The sequence below is a fragment of the Triticum urartu genome, chromosome 2A (genome assembly GCF_056163025.1).
Source record: "Triticum urartu cultivar PI428250 chromosome 2A, HENAU_Tu73, whole genome shotgun sequence".
NCBI classification, from domain to species: domain Eukaryota; kingdom Viridiplantae; phylum Streptophyta; class Magnoliopsida; order Poales; family Poaceae; genus Triticum; species Triticum urartu.
In genome coordinates, this window is record NC_141874.1 from 376,767,231 (window position 1) to 376,792,201 (window position 24,971).

At 46.4% G+C, this 24,971-nt stretch overlaps 1 long non-coding RNA gene across 4 annotated transcripts; it reads left to right on the forward strand.

The window, feature by feature from the left end:
* The first annotated feature begins 2,031 nt into the window (after positions 1-2,031).
* Positions 2,032-6,210, forward strand: LOC125536932 (uncharacterized). 4 transcript variants are annotated; one of them, XR_007295362.2, is made up of 5 exons: positions 2,038-2,555; positions 3,924-4,025; positions 4,443-4,525; positions 4,909-5,001; positions 5,865-6,210. It is a non-coding gene; the product is annotated as an uncharacterized LOC125536932 (long non-coding RNA). The 4 variants fall into 4 exon arrangements; XR_007295363.2 differs by having other exon boundaries at positions 2,032-2,555; positions 3,924-4,525; XR_015616486.1 differs by having other exon boundaries at positions 2,033-4,025.
* The last annotated feature ends 18,761 nt before the right edge of the window (positions 6,211-24,971 follow it).

The following is a 24,971-nucleotide window of genomic DNA, read 5'->3' on the forward strand; positions in this document are numbered from 1 at the left end:
TATTATGTTTCCCTAATCATGATAAAGGTCTATTATTCATGTTAGAATTGTATTGACCGGAAACTTAAAATACATGTGTGGATACATAAACAAATACCGTGTCCCTAGTGAGCCTCTACTAGGCTAGCTCGTTGATCAAAGATGGTTAAGGTTTCCTAACCATAGAAATGAGTTGTCATTTGATAACGGGATCACATCATTAGGAGAATGATGTGATGGACAAGATCCAACCATTAGTTTAGCATATGATCGTTCAGTTTATTGTTACTGCTTTCTTAATGTCAAATACATATTCCTTTGCCCATGAGATCATGCAACTCCTGGATACCGGAGGAATACCTTGTGTGCTATCAAACATCACAATGTAACTGGGTGATCATTAAGATGCTCTATAGGTATCTCCGAAGGTGTCTATTGAGTTGGCATGGATCGAGATTGGGATTTGTCACTCCGTGTAACGGAGAGATATCTCTGGGCCCTCTCGGTAATACACATCACAAGAAGCTTCCAAGCAAAGTGAATTAATTGCAAGATGATGTATTACAGAATGAGTAAAGAGACTTGCTAGTAACGAGATTGAACTAGGTATGGAGATACCGATGATCGAATCTCGGGCAAGTAACATATGGATAGACAAAGGGAATTACATATGTTGTCATAAAGGTTCGACCGATAAAGATCTTCATAGAATATATAGGAACCAATATGGGCATCCAGGTTCAGCTATTGGTTATTGACTAGAGAGGCATCTCGGTCATGTCTACATCATTCTCGAACCCGTCGGGTCCGCACACTTAATGTTTGTTGACGATATAGTATTATATGAGTTATGTGAGTTGGTGACCGAATATTGTTCGGAGTCCAAGATGAGATCACAGACATGACGAGGAGCTCCAGAATGGTCCGGAGGTAAAGATTGATATATAGGATGATATGGTTGGGCCAATGGGTAAGGCCCACGAGGCCTTAAGACAGTACACAAAGGGTTTTTTCAAAGGGCAAGGGCTAGACGCCAAGGTTCCTGGCGTCTACCCCCGGGCCAAATGCCGGGGTCCGTGGTGTCTAAGTAAACATTGGGAAACGTGGCGTTTGGTCCTAGAGTCTACGAAGGACTCTCACCTTGCAGGCTAAACCGATGTTGAGGAGACTCTTTCTCCAAGAAACGCCCATGGCTCAACATGGGTTGGGATAGCACCCGGGAAACATCAAGATACACCAAGCCGTGTGTCGGCAACCCCGCCCCTCTAGTTAATCCCCCGTCATAGTTTCCGTAGTTTCCGTAGGGTCTCTTATGTCTAGAAAAAAATCATCAAAAGTTTTGTTGTGTTTGGTTTTCATTTTGTATTTATTTTCTGGAAAACCAAAAACAAGCAGAAAATAGCAACTAGAACTTGGTGTTGGAAATATGCCCTAGAGGCAATAATAAATTGGTTAGTATCATATTCCTTGTTCATGATAAAGATTTATTATTCATGCTAGAATTGTATTGACCGGAAACTTAAATACATGTGTGAATACACAAAAAAATACGATGTCCCTAGTGAGCCTCTACTAGTCTAGCTTGTTGATCAAATATGGTTAAAATTTTCTAACCATAGACACTACACCACAGTAGGGTTTAAGTGACACACTTTTGTGGGGAAAGGCCCACTAATCTCTACAAGAGATCAGTCGGCATAGCTCCGAAGCTTGGCCCTCAAATCATGTGTCGCAAGTGTGCACAATGGTTGACCAATTATGTGTCAGCAATGACTTAGCGACCACGTATCTGTCGGTAACCACATAGCGATTTATCATGTGTCAACAGATGTCTAGGCCTAGCAGATTTGCAGTCAGCATAGGTAGGCGTATGGACACAAATTAAGTGTCGGCGTAGATAGGGTGTATGTTCTCATATTAAGTGTGGGCGTATGTGTACACCTGTCAAGCAGTGAAGCCACGGAACAATTGAGGCTGACTTAGGCGCGCGAGTGTTCTGAAAACAGGACTTGGCGCGCGGTCGGGCAAATTATTGGGCTGCGCGGCGGCCCAATTTGAGTCAACCCTAGAAATCGAGTACCCAACCCAAATACATCCCCGTTCCATCCCCACTCCCCTGCCGCCGCCGTCCATCCCCACCTCCCTGCTGTCGCTCCACCACCTATGTCCCCGCCGCCGTGCCATCGCTGCCCTCGTGCTCCAGCGTCACCCTCGTCCTCGCTGCCCTCGTCCTCACGCTTCCCCCACCCCACCGACACATGTTCCCTACCATCGCCGGGGTCGCAGCCGCCGATAGACCGACCCCGAGATCCGTCCGTCCACCGTCCCCAACCCCATTCCATGTCCCCGAGCCCTCGACCCCATCCCCTCCTTCCTTCCTTGCAGTCACAGCCGCCGAGAGCTCCGTCCGCTGCCGCCTTCACCGACCAGCCCCCACCCCCACCCCCAAGATGAAGTGAATGCCGCTTAGGGATTCTAGCGCCACCGCCAACCACCATCGGAGACTGCCATCCGCAAGCGCCAGCATCGCCATAACTACCGAATCACCTCGGGCTGGTGGGAGTGGGCGTTGCTAGGTAAGCACCGATGGTGGGATCCCCAATTTGTTTTCTTTGTTCTTGTTCTTCCAACCGTGACTAGCACCTTGTGTCTCTAGTAGATCGAACTGCAAGTTTGCTGCAACTTTGGAGTTGTATTGTTGGTAGTTGCTGTGGAGTAGTTTGGACATGTTGTTGATCTGAAGCATAACCTGATCCCTTCTCACTTAATCAGCCCCTTTTTGTTTAAGAAGAGCGTGTAGTATTACAAAGGTTACTACTTGGATCTGTATACCACTGAGAAGCAAAGAAATCATACCTTGTTTTATTTTCTAATTGTTTTGCCCGATCGATGGCTAGCGGGACATGGTACTTTAGTTCTTGAATTCTAGGCTTGCAAGTGTCTGAATTCTAGGTCTGCATCAGCATCATATGTTAATCAGATATATGTGTAACCAGCTATACTGATGATATTGCTATAATAAATAGTAATTCTGGAGTACCACTTCTTTTTGTAGCTAGCATGTAGGCTATAAGCTCTCGTTGATGCTATAGATGGTCAGGTCGGTTTCAATTTTTTCCGGACAAAATTAGATTCCAACCTAGTTTGTAGGAGGTTTGGTAGATATACAAGTCACTATAAAAAAGTCAGTTGCACAGTCAAATGACTGAAGTGAAATATTCTCATTGGAGAAATTTGCAACTGTTACCAAATTGCAAATGCAGAATGAGATAATTGTAAGCTTAACACTGCAGAATCAACGTTTTATAAATATTGTTGGATTATCAAGTATGCAGTAGGGGATAAATTTTTAACAGCTGCCTATAATGTCAACATTGTCTAGGCAAATAACATGTTCTTTTCCGTTATTTTTTTCCTTGAGATGGTAATACGTTTTAATACGTGGCCTCAAAATCTGGAAGACGAAAGTCATTCATTGATACAAGTTTGTTTGCTGTGTTCCCTCCCTGTCATTTAAACCCGCCATTCGCTGAGTAATTATGGATAAAATTGTTGATCTTCTCTTGTACAGTTTGGTTCAAGCACTTGTGTTTATGGAGAAAATTTACACTAGCTTGCACCCGTGGTCAAACATTTAGGTCAAAAATGCACCTGCTGCATGGCCTATTCCTTCAATTTGTGCAGTAAGATAATGTGATGAATCATTCATTCATATATTCATATATGTGTTCAGATGCTTCTTTCCAAACATATAAAATGTGTTCAGATGCATGTCTTCAGTTCATGTTTTTCATTTTTTCTTGGGACAGAAAAGTGTATGTAATGCACGTATCTCCAGATGAGATAGGAGATAGATATATTTATGTGTCAGATACTACTGTCTAACTATTTGTGGTAATAAGTATTGGTGTTAAGTAGAATCTCCATTTTTGTTCCCATCATAGGACCATTAAACAGTCCGATGCGAGCCATATATTTGATATTAAGCAAGTTGTCTGTGGATGTTCAATACCCACCTAATTTGAGCTCCCCGTTTCCTTATGCAGGTAAATCCTAGAATTTTCATCACTTTTTAGTTCTAATTTTACCACTCTGCTTGATGCTTGCTTAAATTGGGTGCCTTCTCATAATACCTTTCTTGCTTTGAAGAATATATCATTTAGCATGCTTTTCTAAAAACAAGTCACAACACCATTTAGAATGCGACAACTGAGAATGCTGGGTTATATTGACATGTGTAGCTAGACATTCCCTTGGCATTCATGATATTTATAGATGGATTCACCCTTCAGATATGGCATCATTATTTTCTCTTACTCATTTCATTCACTTCAAAATATCCGGGCCTTAGTTTCCTTAGTTACCCTCTTGCTGCTTCTGTTGGGTCTATGATTCCACAGGTGCCATATAATAATGTTTGTGAACTATGGACCTAATGGGTATGCTGGTGGTGGTGGTGGCAGGTACCAAAACAACAAGGTTCTTTCCTGATGTCCTGCTTATTGGAGGGGGGGGATGATGTAGCATCGATCACTAGTAGGCCAAGGTATTGATGCTGACATGTATGTTTAAAATGGAAAATATAGCTAGTTTGCGGTGTGAGTAGATTTATAACTAATTGTAGCCTGTCAACCCCATTCTGACTGTAAGCAATTGGAAGATAAGAACTTCAATCGTGATAATAATGATCTAGTTCAAGAGTAAGGCAGTACTTAAATCTTAATAGCGTCCATACATGGTGCTTTTATGATATGTTCGTTTTTATTCTGGTGATGGCCTAATATTACCTGAACATCATTTGTGCATTTGAAAAAGTTCATCCATTATACTTACCAAGGACATAACTTCCAGTCCCTTGTCCTACTTTCTAATCTAATTTATGGTCAGCCAAGTTATCTATATTATTAAATGTAGTTTTCGTTTTCACAGGGTGGTTGATACATGTCTTCACATTTTTCAGAGCAACGTGCAGTGGAAGAAGCAGCCTATGAACTGACATAGTTTGCATAAGAAATAGGCGATGTGAGTATGTTATCATTTGATTTACACATAATATGTACAACCGATGAAGCTTTTTCCATAGTTCTCTTGTGGAACCCTGTTCATTTTTGATGAAAATAAAAATGCCCCAAGACTGATTTTTCTGTCATTTAGCTAGTGTATTGATCAGATGATATTGAACTAAGAGCGCCAGTACATGGACTAGCGATCACACGTTAGAGTAAACCAAATGGCAAGCGAGGAAAAAGTGTCACACGTAACACTTCAGTGTATCTGAAATTGTAGAACCTCTTTGTGAAATTATAGCATCACTATATAACTTTTCATGTCTTGTATATAAAACTGAACTCCACATACTGCAGTTTTAAAATTAAAAATATGAAATCACATGATGTAGTCTGATGCTCATATACATTGGTTAGTAGTTAGCATAAATATATCAGTTTGGTGTTAACACTTTGATGGTCACAATCTAAAGATCACATGGCATATACAGAACTTCACATACTGCAGTTTTTTGGGTCTAAAGCTGTACATTTTAATTCTAGTTCATCAGATAACATACAACCACAATTGTTTTTGACATTTATTTTCGAACTTTGAAGTGCACAAAAATGTTGGGGTGAACATATGAGAATTTGACCATTTATTTTCACCCAGTACCATTCAGTTTGAACATATGAGAATTTGGCCCAAAGCCTCAGGATACCTATGACAATTTCCTCCATATTATTAATAACTTTTATGAATCCACTTTGGAATAAAACATTTGATACATGGATGTCTTAATTAGGTGTCAATACAAAAATTTGCACTTATGTTAGATATAACTGAGTATATTTTAATTGGTCTCTTATCATCAAGATCGTGTCGAATATTTTCAGGTACTCAGCCACCTACTACACATGGATGTGATGACTTCGGAGTGTTCTGCAGCATTTGGCTGTTTGTAGTATTTTGGACCAGCCAACTTGTGGTCATGAATCTTATGTCTGTTTTGGACCATTTGGTGCTTCAAGTGTTTTGGAGCATATATCTTGTGCTCATGGGTGTGATATAAGTGTTTTGGTTCATTTAATGTTAGAACTCTTTTAGAACAGCAAATAGTGGTCCCTTTATGTGGCTTGTGTTTTCTCGATGGTGGTCAAAATGGCCAAACTTTGCTATGTAAGGACTGTCTTGTTTTTGGACTTCTGATCAATATATATATGTATGTTTGTGAACATATTATCAATGCTTGTGCAATATGTGTTCATCTTGATCCCGTTTGTGTATAACATTTGAGCATTGCATAATATTTAAGCCAGAGTAGTATCCAATTGTTCTTTTGGCTATACAACATCTTATCAACAATTTATCTGTCGGGAAAACATTCCAACAGAGAAACTGTCGACAAAGGTACACCTCTAGCCATGCAGAGAAAGTGTTGGCAGAAGTACACCCATAGCTCGACAAACCATGTGTCGGCAAAGCTAAAGACCTTGCTAGATAAACCAAGTGTTGGCATAGGTAGGGTGTATGTTGACTTACCATCTGTCGGTATAGGTAGGGTGTACATAGACAGACCATGTGTCGGCGTATGTAGGGTGTATAGAGACACACCATGCGTCGGCGTAGGTAGGGTGTATACCAACTAAAAAAGTGTCGGCAAGTGAACTTCTGTCGGCAATACCTTTGCCCACAGCAAGTCCTCCGACTCTTTTATCTTCTGTCAGCATATGTGTTAGCTACAAGTTATGTGTCGGCAAAGGTACCATATGCCAACAGATTGATGTGTCGCCAAAACTTGACCGTGGTGTAGTGACATGAGTTGTCATTTGATTACGGGATCACATCATTAGAAGAATAATGTGATGGAAAGGACCCAACCGCAAGCTTAGCATTCGATCGCATCACTCGAGTTTACTGCTATAGCTTTCTCCATGTCAAGTATCTATCCCTAAGACCATGAAATCATGCAACTCCCGGATACTATAGAAATACCTTGTGTGCCATAAATTGTCACTTCATAACTGGGTGATCATAAAGATGCTTTACAGGTATCTTCGAAGGTATCTATTCGGTTGGCCTGGACCAAGACTGGGATTTGTCACTCTGTGTGCTGGAGAGATATCTCTGGGCCCTCTCGGCAATACAACATCATAAAGAGCTTGCAAGCAATGTGGCTAATGAGTTAGTCATGAGGTCTAGTATTACGGAACGAGTAAAGAGACTTGTCGGTAACGAGATTGAACTAGGTATGGAGATACCGACGATCGAATCTCAGGCAAGTAACATATCGCCAGACAAAGGGAATTGCATACAGGTTTAACCAAATCCTTGACATCGTGGTTCAACCGATAAAAGATCTTTGTGTAATATATAGGAACCAATATGTGCATCTAGGTTCCGCTATTGGTTATTGACCAGAGAGGTGTCTCGATCATGTCTACTTGATTCTCGAACCCGTAGGGTCTGCACGCTTAACGTTCGGTGACGCTAGAGTAATATTGGGATGTGCATGTTGGTGACCGAATGTTGCTCAGAGTCTCAGATGAGATCCCGGACGTCACGAGGAGCTCCGGAATGGTCCAGAGGTAAATATTTATATATGTAAAGTTGCTTTCAGGGTTTAGGAAAAAGTTTCAATTTTTTTATATTGTACCGGTAAGCTTCCAGAAGGTTCTGCAAACCTCCGGAGAAGTCCCGAAGTCTACCAAGGGTTCCTACATGTCCCAAGGGCTAGCAAGGGCTGAGGGGAGGCGCCCTGGCCGTATTGGGCTAGGCGCACAAGTCCCTCAAGGGCCATGTGGCTGGGAAAGGTGGAATGTGAAGGAAATATGCCCTAGAGGCAATAATAAAGTTGTTATTTACATTTCCTTATATCATGATAAATGTTTATTATTCATGCTAGAATTGTATTAACCGGAAACTTAGTACATGTGTGAATACATAGAAAAACAGAGTGTCCCTAGTATGCCTCTACTAGACTATCTCGTTAATCAAAGATGGTTAAGTTTCCTAATCATAGACATGTGTTGTCATTTAACGAATGGGATCACATCATTAGAGAATGATGTGATGGACAAGACCCATCAGTTAGCTTAGCATTATGATCGTTTAGTTTTATTGCTATTGCTTTCTTCATGACTTATACATACTCCTCTGACTATGAGATTATGCAACTCCCGAATACCGGAGGAACACTTAGTGTGCTATCAAACGTCACAACATAAATGGGTGATTATAAAGATTCTCCACAGGTGTCTCCGAAGGTGTTTGTTGAGTTGGCATAGATCAAGATTAGGATTTGTCACTCCGTGTATCGGAGAGGTATCTCTAGGCCCTCTCGGTAAGGCACATCACTATAAGCCTTGCAAGCAATGTAACTAATGAGTTAGTTGCGGGATGATGCATTACGGAACAAGTAAAGAGACTTGCCGGTAACGAGATTGAACTAGGTATGATGATACCGACGATCGAATCTCGGGCAAGTAACATACCAATGACAAAGGGAATAACATATGTTGGTATGCGGTTTGACCTATAAAGATCTTCGAAGAATATGTAGGAGCCAATATGAGCAACCAGGTTCCACTATTGGTTATTGACCGGAGATGTGTCTTGGTCATGTCTACGTAGTTCGCGAATCCGTAGGGTACGCACGCTTAACGTTTGATGACGATTTGTATTATGAGTTATGTGATTTGATGACCAAAGTTTGTTCGGAGTTCTGCCCCCCCCCTCTTTCCTTCTCCCTCTCTCTCCCTTCCCTTTCCCTTCGGTGGAAGAAAAGAAGGGGGGCGAATCCTACTTGGACTAGGAGTCCAAGTAGGACTCCCCCCTGGCGCACCCAACCTGGACGGCCTCCTCTCTCACTCCCTCCTTTATATACGTGGCCAGGGGCACCCCAATAGCACATCCGACAATCTCTTAGCCGTGTGCGGTGCCCCCTTCCATAGTTTACCACCTCAGTCATATCGTCGTAGTGCTTAGGAGAAGCCCTGCGCCGGTAACTTCATCATCACTGTCACCACGCCGTCGTGCTGACGAAACTCTCCCTCGTCCTCAACTAGATAAAAAGCTCGAGGGACGTTATTTTACTGAACGTGTGCAGAACTTGGAGGTGTCGTACGTTTGGTGCTTGATCGGTCGGAACAAGAATAAGTTCGACTACATCAACTGCGTTGTCAAACGCTTCCGCTTTCGGTCTACGAGGGTATATAGACACACTCTTCCCCTCTCGTTGCTATGTATCTCCTAGATAGATCTTGCGTGATCGTAGGAAAAATTTAAAATACCGTGTTCCCCAACAGAATGTCCACCTGTGTATGGAAAGGAGGGAATTGGACTAGGAGTCCAACTCCCCCCCCCCTTGGTGTGCTCACCCTAGGGCTTGGAGGGCTAGCCACCATGCCCCTCCACCTATATATAGAGGGAAAGGGCGCACCAAGAGGAAAAAGAATCCCTTGGCCCCCCTCTCTCTTCTGTTACTTCATAACTCCTCCATCTTCATTGTTTCGGTAGCGCTCGGCATAGCCCTGCCGGAATCACTCCACCACCATCACCGTCACGCCGTTGTGCTGCCGGCGATCCCATCTACTTCTCCTCCCTCACTTGCTAGATCAAGGAGGATGAGACGCCATCGAGTTGTATGTGTGCTGAACGCGGATGTGCCGTCCGCTCGGTACTTCATCTGTTTGGATCGCGGTTGGATTGTGACAAGTACGACTACATCAACCACGTGATACACACTTCCGCTTAACGGTCTACGAGGGTATGTAGACACACTCTCCCCTCTTGTTGCTATGCTTCTCTAGGATAGATCTTGGGTGTTCGTAAGAATGTTTTTGATTTTTCATGCAACGTTAATAGGTTAGTCCCCAAAAATTGATATAAAATGACATATAAAGTATCTAAGATTGATAATATAATAGCATGAAACAACTAAAAATTATAGATACGTTGGAGACGTATCACACCACAAGCCTCTATTATGAAGCGACCCCATTTAGATCCCTTTTCTAGCACTCTGCTAGAGGGGGGAATCATTGGGGAGGCCATCTTCATTAACCTTGCTTCTTCCATGTTGATGTGTAGGCAGTTTCTGTTGGGAAACGCCATAGGAAAAAATTCATCCTAGAATCACGGTCCGCGAACACTATGAAGATGCATATGGGGTTTAGATCGGATCGTTACCAACTATGAGTTATAGCGGAACAAGAGTTGGTGTAAATCATCGATGAAATCCCTTGAACCGTTCATAAATGATCCCTCGAACCGATGACTAAAAGCACGGCCCCTCTATAGATTACAGGCGTTCCATCCAGAGCTAATCATCGCTGGAGAAGGTAATTAAAAATAAGGATATTTAGACATCTAGTAGTTGAGTGAATGAACACACTGAGATCATTCAATTTCATTAACCGCATCAAAAGCTCAGAAGGCAAATTTCATTGATTGAAAAGATGAAATGGTGATAGATAGGTACGGACTGTACAACCACTAATTCTTTCCGCGGCCACGGTCGCCGCCAAGAGCACCTCCTCTGCCTTGGCCATGACCACCGTCCACCCCACTGCCACGACTGGCAGCAGCTGCACCACCTAACCCCTCGTCACCCGCAACAACAACGCTAGCATGTGCGACCCTAGTGACGGCAACTCCACGGCCGCAACCATGGCCATGGCCACGACCATGGCTCCGGTGTCCAATCCGACTAAGACCGTACAACAATTTAAAGATGCCGTTGAGGTTCTCTTCCTGCTGCACCCATATCTCTTCCCGAAAGTCAGTCATTGCCCGAGCCTCCTCCTCCTCTTCGGCTTGTAGTTGGAAAATCTTCTACAACACCAAATTGAACTCCACCCAAAACTCCGAAAGAGGACCCTGGCGGTACCTGTGTTCGCCGCCGTCCGCCACTGATGAACAAGTGGAAAGTGGATTAGAGAAGTTACGGTGATGTAGTAAGGAACTATCAAACGAAGTACTCTAATTATATACAACGGTCATTAATTACAAGAGGTAGGTGGACCGGTCAAACATCTCATCTTCCCATTCTGTATTGGATTGTGCACATGCGTAAATGCAGCACTCGTACTATGATGCCTATTCGGTTACTTGACACCAAAATTACTCTTAAAACTTAATGGATCCTTTATCTCTTCGTGTAAATGGATCATTCATATAATGGTATTCCCTCCGTCACGGTTTAGAAGACGCGCTTGGAAATTTTCTAGGACCTAGATGGTTATCTATTGGTTGTGGGATGAGCTAAAAAATAGCATTCACATTAGGCATGCATATAAAAATAGTATATCGGAGTACTAATTAGCTATTAGAAATAAATGCAATGCGCCATAAATCTTGTCTATTGTGGAAACGCACGCAAATTTAACTGTGCCTTCTAAACCGTGACGGAAGGAGTACATATTGCTTATATCCCAGTAATATGCACTTTGACCAACTCCAAAATCACAAACAAATTGCTTCTCATTCTTATAATCATCATTCATTTCGAATATGTTTTCTTTTTGCCACGCTAAATTAATTTGTATTGTTTTCTTTACGTAATTGCATATCGTTATCTTATCAACATCGTCCACTGGTGAAGTTATATTTTCTAATCAATCATTCTTCCCACGTCACATAATATCTGAATCTAGTTTTCAAAATGTTTTTATAAAATAATTAATTAATTTCTATCATCTTGTAACATACACTCTTGAAATAAATATAAAATTAATTTTGTCTTCTGTCCATATATGCATATCTTTCCATCTACTCCCTCCGTTCCTAAATATTTGTCTTTTTAGAGATTTCAAATAAACTACCACATACAGATGTATATAGACATATTTTAGAGTGTAGATTCACTCATTTTGCTTCGTATGTAGTCACTTGTTGAAATATTTTGAAAGACAAATATTTAGGAACGGAGGGAGTATCTTCTATAGTCAAATCATTTTGAAATACAAATAGACGAAATTAGATCATAGAAATTCTCTACTTCGACCAACATATATTTATTATATATTCAAATTTATACTCCTTAAATCACAATACCATGCTTATGTTGTGTTGAGCCTTATCCAGTTGGAATAATTACCATGGATTTATAATTTTTACAATGTCATTTTGCTCGAGATCGTTACAACCTGAGCACAAGTCATGTTCTACAACTCGGTCTTGAGTTTCACTCAGTTTGAAATAGCTCCACTTTCAATATGAGTTGAGTTGAGCCGAACTCAACTCGACTCGTTTGCAACCCTATATGTATATACCTTCTACACGACTGGTCCGTTAATTTGGGTTTCGACCATGGCAAGTGATGACCAGCCGGGCTATATACGAAGCCAGCGCAATAGAAAGTGTAGTGCATTGTACACAGGTAGCATAGGTGCTTGTCAGTGTGTTGTTTATCTATTGGTTGACGTATGTGCACACCGATTGATCAATCCGTCTCTAGAGTGAACTAATAACATAATGCATTGTTTGACATGATATGGATCAATGTGGACGATCCATCCATAAGAGCCTTACGTTTAAGCATGGATCGTTCGTGTGGCTGAGAGTATTTCTGAATGCATACCTGCGTGCATCGCGTTCTATGGAAACCATGGTTTGCGGCGAGGCAGCACCTGGTTTTGCATGGGGCTCCAACGTAAGCAATGACAATTGATCCGTGCATTTCTGCATGCAACACACGCGCGCGTGGGGTTGCAAAAGCTTTTAGCAGCTGAGCCCCTGGAGAAGCACTCTGACTTGAGTCGTCGATATGGTCTACGTACTGATAAACAAAACGCTCCTTGTAATTAGTATTATTGTCCACAGCTCTTTTTACAGAGTTTTTCTAACTATATCCTCATGATCGAGTTTTTATACCAGAATTTCCGCCGGAAATGTCAGATTCTGTCATGCGGCGCCGGCCGGATTGTAGTGCAGGTGCATAGAATATACAGGCCTCATCACAGAATCCTAGCACTGCTCGCTTTGACATTCTTGTTTTCCTTTTTGGCAGAAACGACATTCTTGTACATGTCATGTACCAATCAGTCAAGTGGTCGCTCAACACCCGGTATTAAATAAAAAATAAACTACTATATAATCTATAGCATGGTCAAAATGAACATAGAGGTGACACGTGGACATGCATGCAAACGTGTCAGCACCATGTTTGTCCTGCTGAGGTTTGCAGTTAATTATTTTAGGGAAAAGATTCTCAATACATGGTGATCTTTGGTTCGACTATAAGGCTACAGTGGTGACAGTACAAGAGAAAAAAATAGCTTGAGACACATATGCCTCATAAAAAAAGTAGCTTGAGACACAGATGCCCCATGAAAAAAAGTAGTTTGAGTCATCTATATTTTTTTCTCCCGAACACAATCTACTACTAGTGGGCCTCATGAAAGAATAGAAAGTAAACTCCCAATACATATGTATTCCTACTCTTCACTTTAACTTTTTCAGCTTTATGCACCGAACCAAACTTTTTCTGCCCAGGCACCCGCCTCCTACCAACGATCTCACTACCCCATTCGAACCTAATTTTCCTGACATCCGATCCAACATGGCATACGGTGCATCATCCTAAGGCTATGCATTGCCCATACACTAATTTGCCAAACAATCGGTGATTCTATTTTATTCTCGACTAAGCTTTTGCGGAATAAACTTCCTGTCAATCATCAACGATCTGATCTCGTCAACAAGATGTCCACAGGCCGAGCGGGCTAGACCATCATTCTATAGGCTTCATAAGGCCTCTGAGGAGTCCAACTGGACGATGATAGCTGTTGGAACCGCCAGTCCCTCGCGGCGCTCCTCCTCGCTCTCTCTGTCGCCGTCGCTCGAGCTCACCAAAGAAGAAGGGATTCAGAGAAGTTCAGAGAACAGTGGACATGGGAATTTTTTCAGCGCACGTACGCTTTTTCCTTTCCTCGAGCACGAACTCGATCATGTCAACAAGCTACAGAGAGGAACCAGGGTTTTATACCCGCGAGCACCGGCCTGCACGGCCTCGCCCTGCACCCACTCGCTCACCCACTCCCCCATGTCCTCCGTGCTCTGGCCGCGTCCACGCACCGCGCCCGAACGCGATCGCCACGGCCTCCCAGCGCGCCCGATGCGATCTACCCCTCCTGATCGCTCGCTAACAGCCCGGCGTGGCCCCGCGCACACACGCGCTGGCTCGCGCACGCACACACACACACACACACACACACACACACCTACGCACCCACACATCACGGACCCGACGCGCCCGACACGTCCGGTGCGCGCCCATACACGCACCAGCCGCGCCAGGAGCGACGCCGCGGTTTATTACGCCCAACACTCGCGCCCTAAGCCGCGGCTCAGAGCAGCCCGCTGTCCTCGATGTCGCCATCGACCAGCAGTGCACGCTCCGGCGCCGGCGCCTTCTTCCACTGTGGGCAGTCACGCTTGAAGTGACCCCGCTCGCCGCACTTGTAGCACCGGCCCTTCCTGTTGCTGCCGAAGCCCGACGCCTCGCTGCGCGCCCCGTCGTCGTCGTTCCGAGCTCCGCCGCGCTGTCGCTCCCGTGCCCACCACTGTGCCGCCGTGAACATGAGAGCGCCGTCCGCTCGCTCGCCGTCTGCCTGTCCACGCCGTCGGAGCCGTTCGTCGGACACCTTCAGCTGCCCGAGTGCTTCCTTGAACGGCATCGTCGACACGTCGCAAAACTGCTCGATCCCGGCCACCGCCGCGTACAAGTGGTCCGGCACGGAGTCGAGCAGCTTCTTCACCAACGCGGCGTCCTCCAGCGTCGAGCCGAGCGCCACGTAGCAAGCCGCCATGCCACCGAGCTTGCCGGCGAACTCATCCAGCGTGTCGCCACTCGCCATGCGCAGGAGCTCGAACTCCCCACGCAAGGTGCCCAGCCGCGCCGCCCGCACGCGGTCCGCGCCAACGAACCGCGCCTTCAGAGCAGCCCACACCTCTGCGGCAGTCTTCTTCGCCGCCACCTGCAGCAGCAGGTCCTCTGCGAGCGCGCCAAGCAGATACGCCCGCGCCGGCTTGTCCTTTTTCACGATCACGGCCGCCGCCGCGTCCTCCGGCACGACCACCGCCTCCCACAGCCCGGCCGCGTCGAGATTCACCTCGACCTTGATCGACCACGCCGTGTAGTTGTCGCCGGTGAGCAGTGGCACCGACTGCGGTAGCGATCCGCCCGCTCCGCCAGCGTACGGGACGATCGACATCGCCGGTGCGCCCTGAGCTGAAACTGGCTTTGATACCAATTGTTGGAACTGCCAGTCCCTTGCGGCGCTCCTCCTCGCTCTCTCTGTCGCCGTCGCTCGAGCTCACCGAAGAAGAAGGGATTCAGAGAAGTTCAGAGAACAGTGGACACGGGAATTTTTCCAGCGCACATACGCTTTTTCCTTTCCTCGAGCACGAACTCGATCATGTCAACAAGCTACAGAGGGGAACCAGGGTTTTATACCCGCAAGCACCGGCCTGCACGGCCTCGCCCTGCACCCACTCCCCCACGTCCTCCGCGCTCTGGCCGCGTCCACGCACCGCGCCCGAACGCGATCGCCACGGCCTCCCAGCGCGCCCGACGCGATCTACCCCTCTTGATCGCTCGCTAATAGCCCGGCGTGGCCCCGCGCACACACGCGCTGGCTCACGCACGCACACACGCGCACCTACGCACCCACACATCACGGACCCGACGCGCCCGACACGTCCGGTGCACGCCCATACACGCACCAGCCGCGCCAGGAGCGACGCCGCGGTTTATTACGCCCAACAATAGCTAGGTTCGCGTGCTAGATTGTTAGAGTCATCCACTGCATCATCGCATGAATCTCCCCTTCCAACGCATTCGTGCAGTTAAATACGAACCCATAGGCAGCAAAGATAATAGACAGGTTTGGTCTCCTGAGAATCGTACCTGCCGCCGACATGTCGTGCACCAACAATGAACCATCGACGCACATAACTTCTTTTTTTATTGGAACCAGTTCTACTTTACTTTAACATAATGGAAATACACATGAAAACCGATGGGTGATTCATTTGGTTCGCTAGTTTATATCAGCATGCTTACACGAGTGGAAGTTTAGCTTACCGCCGGGTGACTGCAACAGTGTTTAGGATGCCAAAGGTGAAGACACATGCTCATCAGACATGCACCGAGAAAGTGCGAATAGACGACCGAGAGGTGGTGACGATGTCCTGGATTAGGGGGCCCTGACCTAGCCGGACCATTCTCCTCGGGTTGGATTGATGGGCCCTCATTCATGGTTGAGGTGGACTCCGGAGGCCGTACACAGGAGGCGTGATCAAGACTGCCTCTCCCAAACACTTGACGTATACTCCAAGATCTTGCCGCCGCCTAGCTCCTAGTTACCGACCTTGTAACCCTAGATACCCTCACTAGTAGAAAAAGGGTCAAATGTTCAGCTCATTAGTCCCGGTTTCTATTGAACCGGCACTAATGTGACCATTAGTGCCGTTCCAATGGCTAGCTGGGCCGCTACCATTAGTACCGGTTCATGGCAAATCTTTAGCACCGGTTCGTTCCACGAACCGGTACTAAAGAGAGTGGTGGCAGGATGTTGTCAGTCTGGGGGCCCTCCAGCACCTTTAGTACCGGATCGTGGCACAAACCGGTGCTAAAGGTCGTCCTATATAAACCCTTCGTCCACCCGCAAGCGAGCTCTCTCTGTTTTTCCCTTCCCCCTCTCCTCTCTGTTCTTCCCCCTCTACCTCGAGCTCATCTCACATTTTTCCCAAATTTTGTCTAGATTTGAAGGCCCCCATCCATTCAAGTGATCACAAAGGTTATCAACTTTGTCCTTTCATCTCTCATTGCTAGATTAGCTTTTGCAATGCTTTATATAGTCATTAATTTGTGGGTTTTAGTAATCTAGGAGGAATTATATGTGGTAGTTTATTTGATTTATATGCAATTTGAGCTTAAATAACTCTTAGTTTGCATATGTAGGTGTGGTTTACTTAGTGCCTTCCCGTCTCCGTCCTAACCACCGTCGATCGTCCGCACCGTCTTGTGGCCGGCACCACCTTGTGGGGTGAGCCCTCTTGTTCTTATCTTTTTTATATAAAAAAATCATGTTTGTGTGATTTAGATATATAGTTACTTGTATAATTATCTTACACGCACGTTGTTTGTTATTCATAGTGCCATGGTTTTGATATCCGTCCCCGCCGGCCCTCGTCCAGGTTATGATTCGGATGTGGTATATTTTCTTTTATAACTATTTTGTTGCAATTCATGTTTATGACAAATTATGCTCATCAAATTGACATAGATATTTTTATCTAGGAGGTATGTGAACCGGAAATTCCAACCGACCCTATTGTCGAGAGGTTAAATTTAGTTGAAAGAGAAAATGAGTATTTGAAAGCAAAATTGAAAATAATTGAGGGGGAGAAGATGGAATTGGATTTGCATGTTGCCGATGTCGTCGATGATCACAAGATCAAGATGGAGAAAATGCGCTTGAGGATTAGAAAGATTAGAAAATATGTCATTCATAGTGAGGCTTGGTATCATTATGCTGTTGGATCAATTGTTACCTTAGTTGCGATCTTGATTGCATTTGTCGTTGCATTTAAATTCTTTAGCTAGAGAGCTATTTATATGTTTGCTTTATGAGAATAAGTATTGTATGAACTTTATGTATGAACTTGTATTAATTTGGTGTATTCGGTGTTGTGTAATGAAGATGAGCCGGCAATGGATGTACGATGACCGATACTCTCCCCAGTTCGTTGAGGGCGTGCATACTTTTCTGATTGCGGCTCAGGCAAACAAGCGGGCGGATGGTTTTATGCCTTGTCCATGTGCTGGCTATAAGAATGATCACAGTTACTCTAACGCAAGAACCATTCACGTCCACCTGTTTGAGTCCGATTTCATGCCCCACTATATTGTTTGGACCAAGCACGGAGAAAGAGGGGTTATGATGGAAGAAAATGAAGAAGAAGAGGACGAAGATAGCTATCCTGGCCATGGGTTCCCTAAATACGATGATACAACAATGGGGGAAGAAGTTGAGCCGGTAATGCGGGAAGAAGCTGAACAAGAGGCATGAGATGAGCCAACTGATGATCTAGGTCGGGCCATTGCCGATGCAGAGAGAAACTGCACAAGTGCAAAGGAGAAGAAAAAGTTGCAGCGCATATTAGAGGATGACAAGAAATTTTTGTACGCAAATTGCGAAACTGACAATAAAAAGCTGGGCACCACACTGGAATTACTGCAATGGAAGGCAGAGAATGGTGTATCTGACAAGGCATTTGGAAAGTTGTTGGTAAAGTTAAAGATGATGCTTCCAAAGGACAACGAATTTCCCGAGAGTACGTACAAAGCAAAGAAGGTTGTCTACCCTCTAGGGTTAGAGGTGTAGAAGATACATGCATGCCCTAATGACTGCATCCTCTACCGTGGTGAGTACGCGAATTTGAACACGTGCCCGCTATGCGGTGCATTCCGCTATAAGATCAGCCGCGATGACCCTGGTGATGTCGAGGGCGAGCACCCCAGGAAGAAGATTCCTACCAAGGTGATGTGGTATGCTCCTATAATACCACGGTTGAAACATTTGTTCCTAAACAAAGAGCATGCCAAGGCTATGCGATGGCACAAAGAATACCGTAAGAAAGACGGAAAGTTGAGAGTACCCGCTGACGGGTCGCAGTGGAGAAAAATCAAGAGAAAGTACATGGAGGAGTTTGCAGGTGATGCAAGGAACATATGGTTTGGTCTAAGCGCAGATGGCATTAATCCTTTTGGGGAGCAGAGAAGCAACCATAGCACCTGGTGTCGGTGTCAAAACCGGCGGATCTCGGGTAGGGCGTCCCGAACTGTGCGTCTAAGGTCGATGGTAATAGGAGACAGGGGACACAATGTTTTACCCAGGTTCGGGCCCTCTCTATGAAGGTAATACCCTACGTCCTGCTTGATTGATCTTGATGAATATGAGTATTACAAGAGTTGATCTACCACGAGATCGTAATGACTAAACCCTAGAGGTCTAGCTTGTATGGCTATGATAATGTATGTCCTCCGAACTAAGTCCTCCGGTTTATATAGACACCGGGAGGATCTAGGATTACACAAGGTCGGTTACAAAGAAAGGAATCTACATATTTAGTCGCCAAGCTTGCCTTCCACGCCAAGGAGAGTCCCATCCGGACACGGGTGTAGTCTTCGGTCTTCGTACCTTCACAGCCCATCAGTCCGACCCATGGCTAATAGGACGGACGCCCGAGGACCCCTTAGTCCAGGACTCCCTCAGTATCCCCTGAACCTAGCTTCAATGACAAGGTATCTGGCGCGTAGGCCTATCTTCGGCATTGCAAGGCGGGTTTCTCCTTCCGAATTCCAAAATAGTCTCGGACATATCTACGTGTCTGGACCTGTAACACGCACCACACACAACCGTAGAGAGAATATAGTTTTACGCGAGTCCAATCTGCTGACAACTTTTCATAACATAACATCACATTTGTCCCGGTCAAAATTTCAAACCGTTTTTCGTCTGCCGCTCCATGTTTGAGACGCGGTTGACATTGACACGTCTTGTCAAAGCAGAGATCATGTCCCCTTATTACGGGATTCTCATCAATACGGGCGTGGGTAACCCAACCGTATCGTTTACACAGCCTTCGGGAGTAGGCAAATTTTAAGGCGAGTGGGGAGGCGTCCAATATTTACTACCTTTATAAGGAGATAAAAATCCCTTTTCTTCACACACACCTTCTCTCTTCCCCTGCCCTTCCATTCTTGAGCTCCAGCGCCCAAGTTCTCATCTTCTCCGTCTCGAGCAAGCACTCAACTATGTCCGGATCCGGAGGTCAAGGCAAGTGGATGGCCTCCTCCATCCAGGAGGAGGACATCGCCGAGCTTCGGGTGGCCGGGTACCTGGCAAAGGGAATCGCCCACCACTTTCCGGCCCAGGGACACATCGTTCCCACGCCGAAGCGCAACGAGAGGGTAGTATTCATCCCTCATTTCCTCCGCGGGTTAGGGTTTCTACTCCACCCCTTCGTCCGCGGTCTGATGTTCTATGGGATAGACTTCCATGATCTATCCCCGAACTCCCTCCTCAACATCTTGGCGTTCATCGTCGTGTGTGAAGCCTTCCTCCGCATCCAGCCCCACTTCGGGTTGTGGCTCAAGGTCTTCAATGTGAAGCCGAAGGTGGTGGATGGACAGCACGCGGAGTACGGAGGCGCCATGTGAGCAAGCTGGCCAATGTCTCCTGGCCAAAAGGCACTTTCATGGTGACTGTAAAAGAATGGCAGAAACATTGGTTCTATATCACAGAACCTCGCGGCAGCACATGGGCTGCAACTGCCGAATTCAACTCTGGCGCTCCCATGCGACTCACCTCCTAGGTCGAGAAGGGCCCAAACTGCTGTTCATCAGAAGAGCTGACAGTGCTGCAAACGCGCATTCAAAGCATGGTGGATAGAGATATCAAACTCGTCGATATAATCCAGGTGATGCTAGTTCGCCGGATTCTTCCATGCCAAAGCCGAAGCCACCCTCTATGGGAGTTCAATCCGAAGAAGCACCATACCCTGACGAGGCTCTTCGAAACCACTCACGAAGATGCTTAGAGGTTGCTTTTTAAGGGCAACGAAACACCGCCGGCCACATATTTGGACCGCGGGCATGACATCAACCACCTTGCCGACGAGGTATATCATTCTTACTGCATCTCTTACTTTCTTGTTTCAAGGATGATGTCTAAGCTTTTGTCGTCATCGATTCTTCAGGACTAGATGGAGAGGGTGAAGCGGATCCAATGTCCGGCCCCATTGCCTGAAGAACAAGTCATCCCGTGTTTAGCGAAGATGCTGATACCGACGCCCTACAAGGCGCCAGAGAAGAAGGTCACAGGGAAGGCCAAGGGGGTCCAGAGTGGCCCCCGCCGCAAGGGCGCTTCGGACGCAAAGTCCAGAGAAAAGACTCCTTCCTCCGCCGCCGAAGACGATGATGATGAGGAGGAAAACGACCCTTCCTCTAACGAAGGGAAGAAGAAGAGGGCAGCTCCCACCATTCTGGAGGCGGAGGCACCCAAGAAGGGGAAAGGCCCACTCGTGGGCAGCTCCACATGGGACGTTGAAAGCAGTCCGGAGCAACGCCCCAGCACTAAGCCGTGGGCCGCATCGTAAGTGCTAAGACTTACATCCAACCATAAAGTTTCTCCTCTTCATTGTATTGATATGATTGGTTATGTTATTGTAGTCTGGCTCGCAACAGCTCCCCGCGATCCTCGTCAGGAGGCTCGCTAGATTCCAAGTCGATGGCCAGCGATTCACCGTAAGCCGCTCACTCCCCCGAGGCCAAGAACGATGCGGAGGTGCTGTTGTTCCAGGCGGGGGAGAGGCTCAGGCGGTGCCAGAAGGCGAAACCCCCGTCGCCGAACACCGAGGGGAATCAATCCCCATGGAGACTGGTGGGGAGGGACATTTTCAGTTTGGCACTCAACCAGACTCAATTCCAGAGACCGATACGGTTCCGGAATCCGGCATCCAACCTCCTTCGAAAGAAGGCAGATGCCTATTCCGCCGGTGACCCCTGTCCAACCAAGGGCACCAGATAATCTGCTGGAGGCACTGCGAGGCGCTTCCATTGTGGATGAGCACCGTGTCCTTATGGGCACGGTAATTGAAAGGGTTTAGTCCGCCAAGAGCGGACTAACCAAAGCCTGCAGCAGCCTGCTGACAGGTTTTGAGGTAAGCGACGCGGAAAAGAGAAAATCCCAATGTAGATAGTAGCCCCTGAGACACTGTCCGGTGTTCGAAAAGAAAAAGCCGGACAGAGGATCAATCTCCTATTGCGGGAAACTAACTAATTTTTTCTAAAATTTAAAAATAGGCGTCGCTGTTGGCTGCAGCCTCGCATACTGCCGAAGTCTCCGGACTGAAGCAGAAACTAGCGGAGGCCGAGGAAGAGCTAGGCCAGGTGAAGAGGCAGCTCCAGGAAAAACAAGGTAAGTAATAACCTGGTATGTATTCGAAAAAAGGAAAATGATATGTAATGACAGAAATGCCATGACGTGTATAGAGGCGACGACCGATGTCGAGGCCCTGAAACAGGCCCTGGTTGAAGCCGAAGGGAAGGCTGTCAAGGAGCAGACCGCTCGGAAGAAGCTCAAGGCTCGGGTCAACGAGGTCCAATAGGAGCTTGAGGACACGGTGAAGAAGTGTGAGGCCTTGGAGCACGATGTGTCGGTTTAAGAGACCGAACTCGCCAAGGCTCGCTAGAGTGCGGAGGCAGCCTGAAATGAAGCCCAAGGCACCCTCCAGGAGATCTAGGAGGCCAAGAAGATCATGGCGGGTAAGGCATTCAATATGCAAAGCAAGAATGTGAAGATGAAATATCGTTTACTAACCCGGATTCGGAGTTCTCCAGGGGCTTTTACTAATCTGCCATGCAGTGTGGCTGACGCCGCAGAATTCTTCCGAGCCGAAGAAGAGAGCTCTGTAGAGAAGCTATTCTGGTCGCAATATCTTGTGCCAGAACATCCGGTGTCCTTCAGCGATCAGCTAAAACAGCTGCTCGAGCTGCATAGGGCGGCCGAACTGGCCATGAAGGATTTGATAATCCGGTTGTGGCCAGCCGAAGCTATACCTGGCAGTTAATTCGGCCTCATGAAGTGACTAGTGGATGCCTGTCCTCGGCTGGACGTCGTCAAGCGGTCCGTCTGCATCGAGGGCGCATGTCTGGCCTTCTCCTATTGCAAGTTCTGGTGGGCGAAGCTTGACACTGTCAAATTAGCGACCGAGGAGCCGCCGAAAGGCAAGGAGCACCGCACACCCGAGCGATACTTCGGCGATGTCTTGGAGGCGTCCCGCATTGTTGTGGATCATTGTGCGAAAGACACTATCTTCGAATGAATGTATTCGAGCTCCCTCTACCTTGTATGATAAAACAAAGTGATTGTGCAATATAATTGTTGTTATGTTTTTAAATTTTTACTTCCTGTGCGACCGTGTTGTATGAAATCTGAGGGTTAACCAGTCATCGGATTCTGCCCCCATGTAGGTAGTACGGGGGTGTTCGGGATGTAATCTAAACAATCTTGATCCAATTAGATGGTCCTTGAAGGAGTTGTTTAGCGCAACGAAACAAGCAACCAGACTGTGCAGTTGTAACACCCTCACTTAGCCATAGGAGTTCGTCAATAAAAACATGGGCGCAGCCCCTAGTATCCGAACTAGAGTGCTATGAGCGTCTAATCGGGAAGTACCAATCCTTCACGTATTGTGGAAGAAATCTCCAACGATTTGTAACCTCCGAACAGCTGACCGGCTCTCGTCGCATCATGACAGTCAGTTTTCGGCTTTCTCTACTGAGGTGATCCTTTGGATAAACCAAGGCATAATCGCAGTAGTTCTCCCTTTACTACCTTAGCCGATATAGAGGGAGGTAAGGTAGCAAGCACAGGAGCCGGGCAACCCAACTATTGACCAAAGTCATGATTCGGAGCCAATGCATATAATGCTAAATTCGGGGTGCCGAACTATACTTACAAAAAGTGTTCGGACTTTTGTTGCCGTAAGGTGCTATGAATCCCCAGGCAAACATCAAACGTACCGAAGTGTACATGTGCTACCTGATAGGGTTATCCAAAGGGGAGCTGAAAAAGAGGAAGAAAACAGGAAAGGTACAAAGGTAAAAAGCTGGGGTCCTAAAGCTCCAGTCGCAAACTATTCTCATTGTATTTTAATTAGTACGTCAAAGCGCATTGATACAGGTAGTGCGATAAGCAACAGGCTATTTAACATGCCAAAACCAAGGGAGAGCTGCAAATTGGTCCTGAAAAATGGGTAGGGTTATCATTAACAGAATCACCTAAAAAGTCCCCATATGTCTGCGTTTCTCGCCGTCTTGGTGTGTTTATCCTTCAAGAGGACAGATGGCCAGTCCACCAGATGGGGCCTGTGGGATTGAGACCTGCAAAGGAAATAAGTAAAAAGTGAAAGTATGTGTGTATCCGATGTCGGTTGAGCCGTACTATGGACCACAAGCGAGCTATGCCTCCGTCGATGCCCATGGGATTTTGAGTGTAGTTATGTACGCGCGGCACAAATGCCGCCGCCTTATCGGGACTGAGACGGAGGCCGGATTGCTAATCAAGTTCCTGACGAGTCGAGCTCTCCTGCTGCAGAGTAGTTTGGACGCTATTAACGGTGTCTGTGGGCTCGGCAGCCGAATTAAGGTTCTGCTTGAGAAGACCGCTCTATACTTCTGCTGCTAAGGCAGCTGTGTGCTCTTCTGTGCAGAGGGAGCATTCCGTATTTCCATTGACCGTTATGACGCCGCGTGGACCGGGCATTTTGAGCTTGAGGTAATCATAGTGTGGTACTATGTTGAATCGAGTGAACGCAGTTCGTCCGAGCAGTGCGTGATAGCCACTGCGGAAGGGGACGATATCGAAGATTATCTCCTTGCTTCGGAAGTTGTTCGGAGATCCGAAGACAACCTCTAGTGTGATTGAGCCCGTACAGTGGGCTTCTACACCTAGTACTACTCCTTTGAAGGTAGTCCTGGTGGGCTTGATCCGTGATGGGTTAATGCCCATTTTCGCGTTGTATCCTAACAGAGAAGATTGAGGCTGCCACCTCCGTTCAGAAGGACGCGAGTCAGGTGGAACCCATCAATTATTGGGTCTAGGACCAGTGCGGCTAAATCACCGTGACGGATACTGGTCGGATGATCCCGACAATCAAAAGTGATCGAGCATGACGACCATGGATTAAATTTTGGGGCGACTGGCTCTATTGCGTAGACGTCCCTGAGCGCACGCTTGCGCTCCCTCTTGGTATGTGGGTAGCGTATATCATGTTCACCATTTTGACCTGAGGGGGAAACCACTTTTGTCCCCCTGTGTTCAGTTGGCGGGGCTCTTCCTCATCGTCCTCGCTTTGCGATCCTTTTCCCTGTTCTCGGCGTTTAATTTGCTGGCCTGTTTAAAAACCCATCAATCTCTATTTGTATG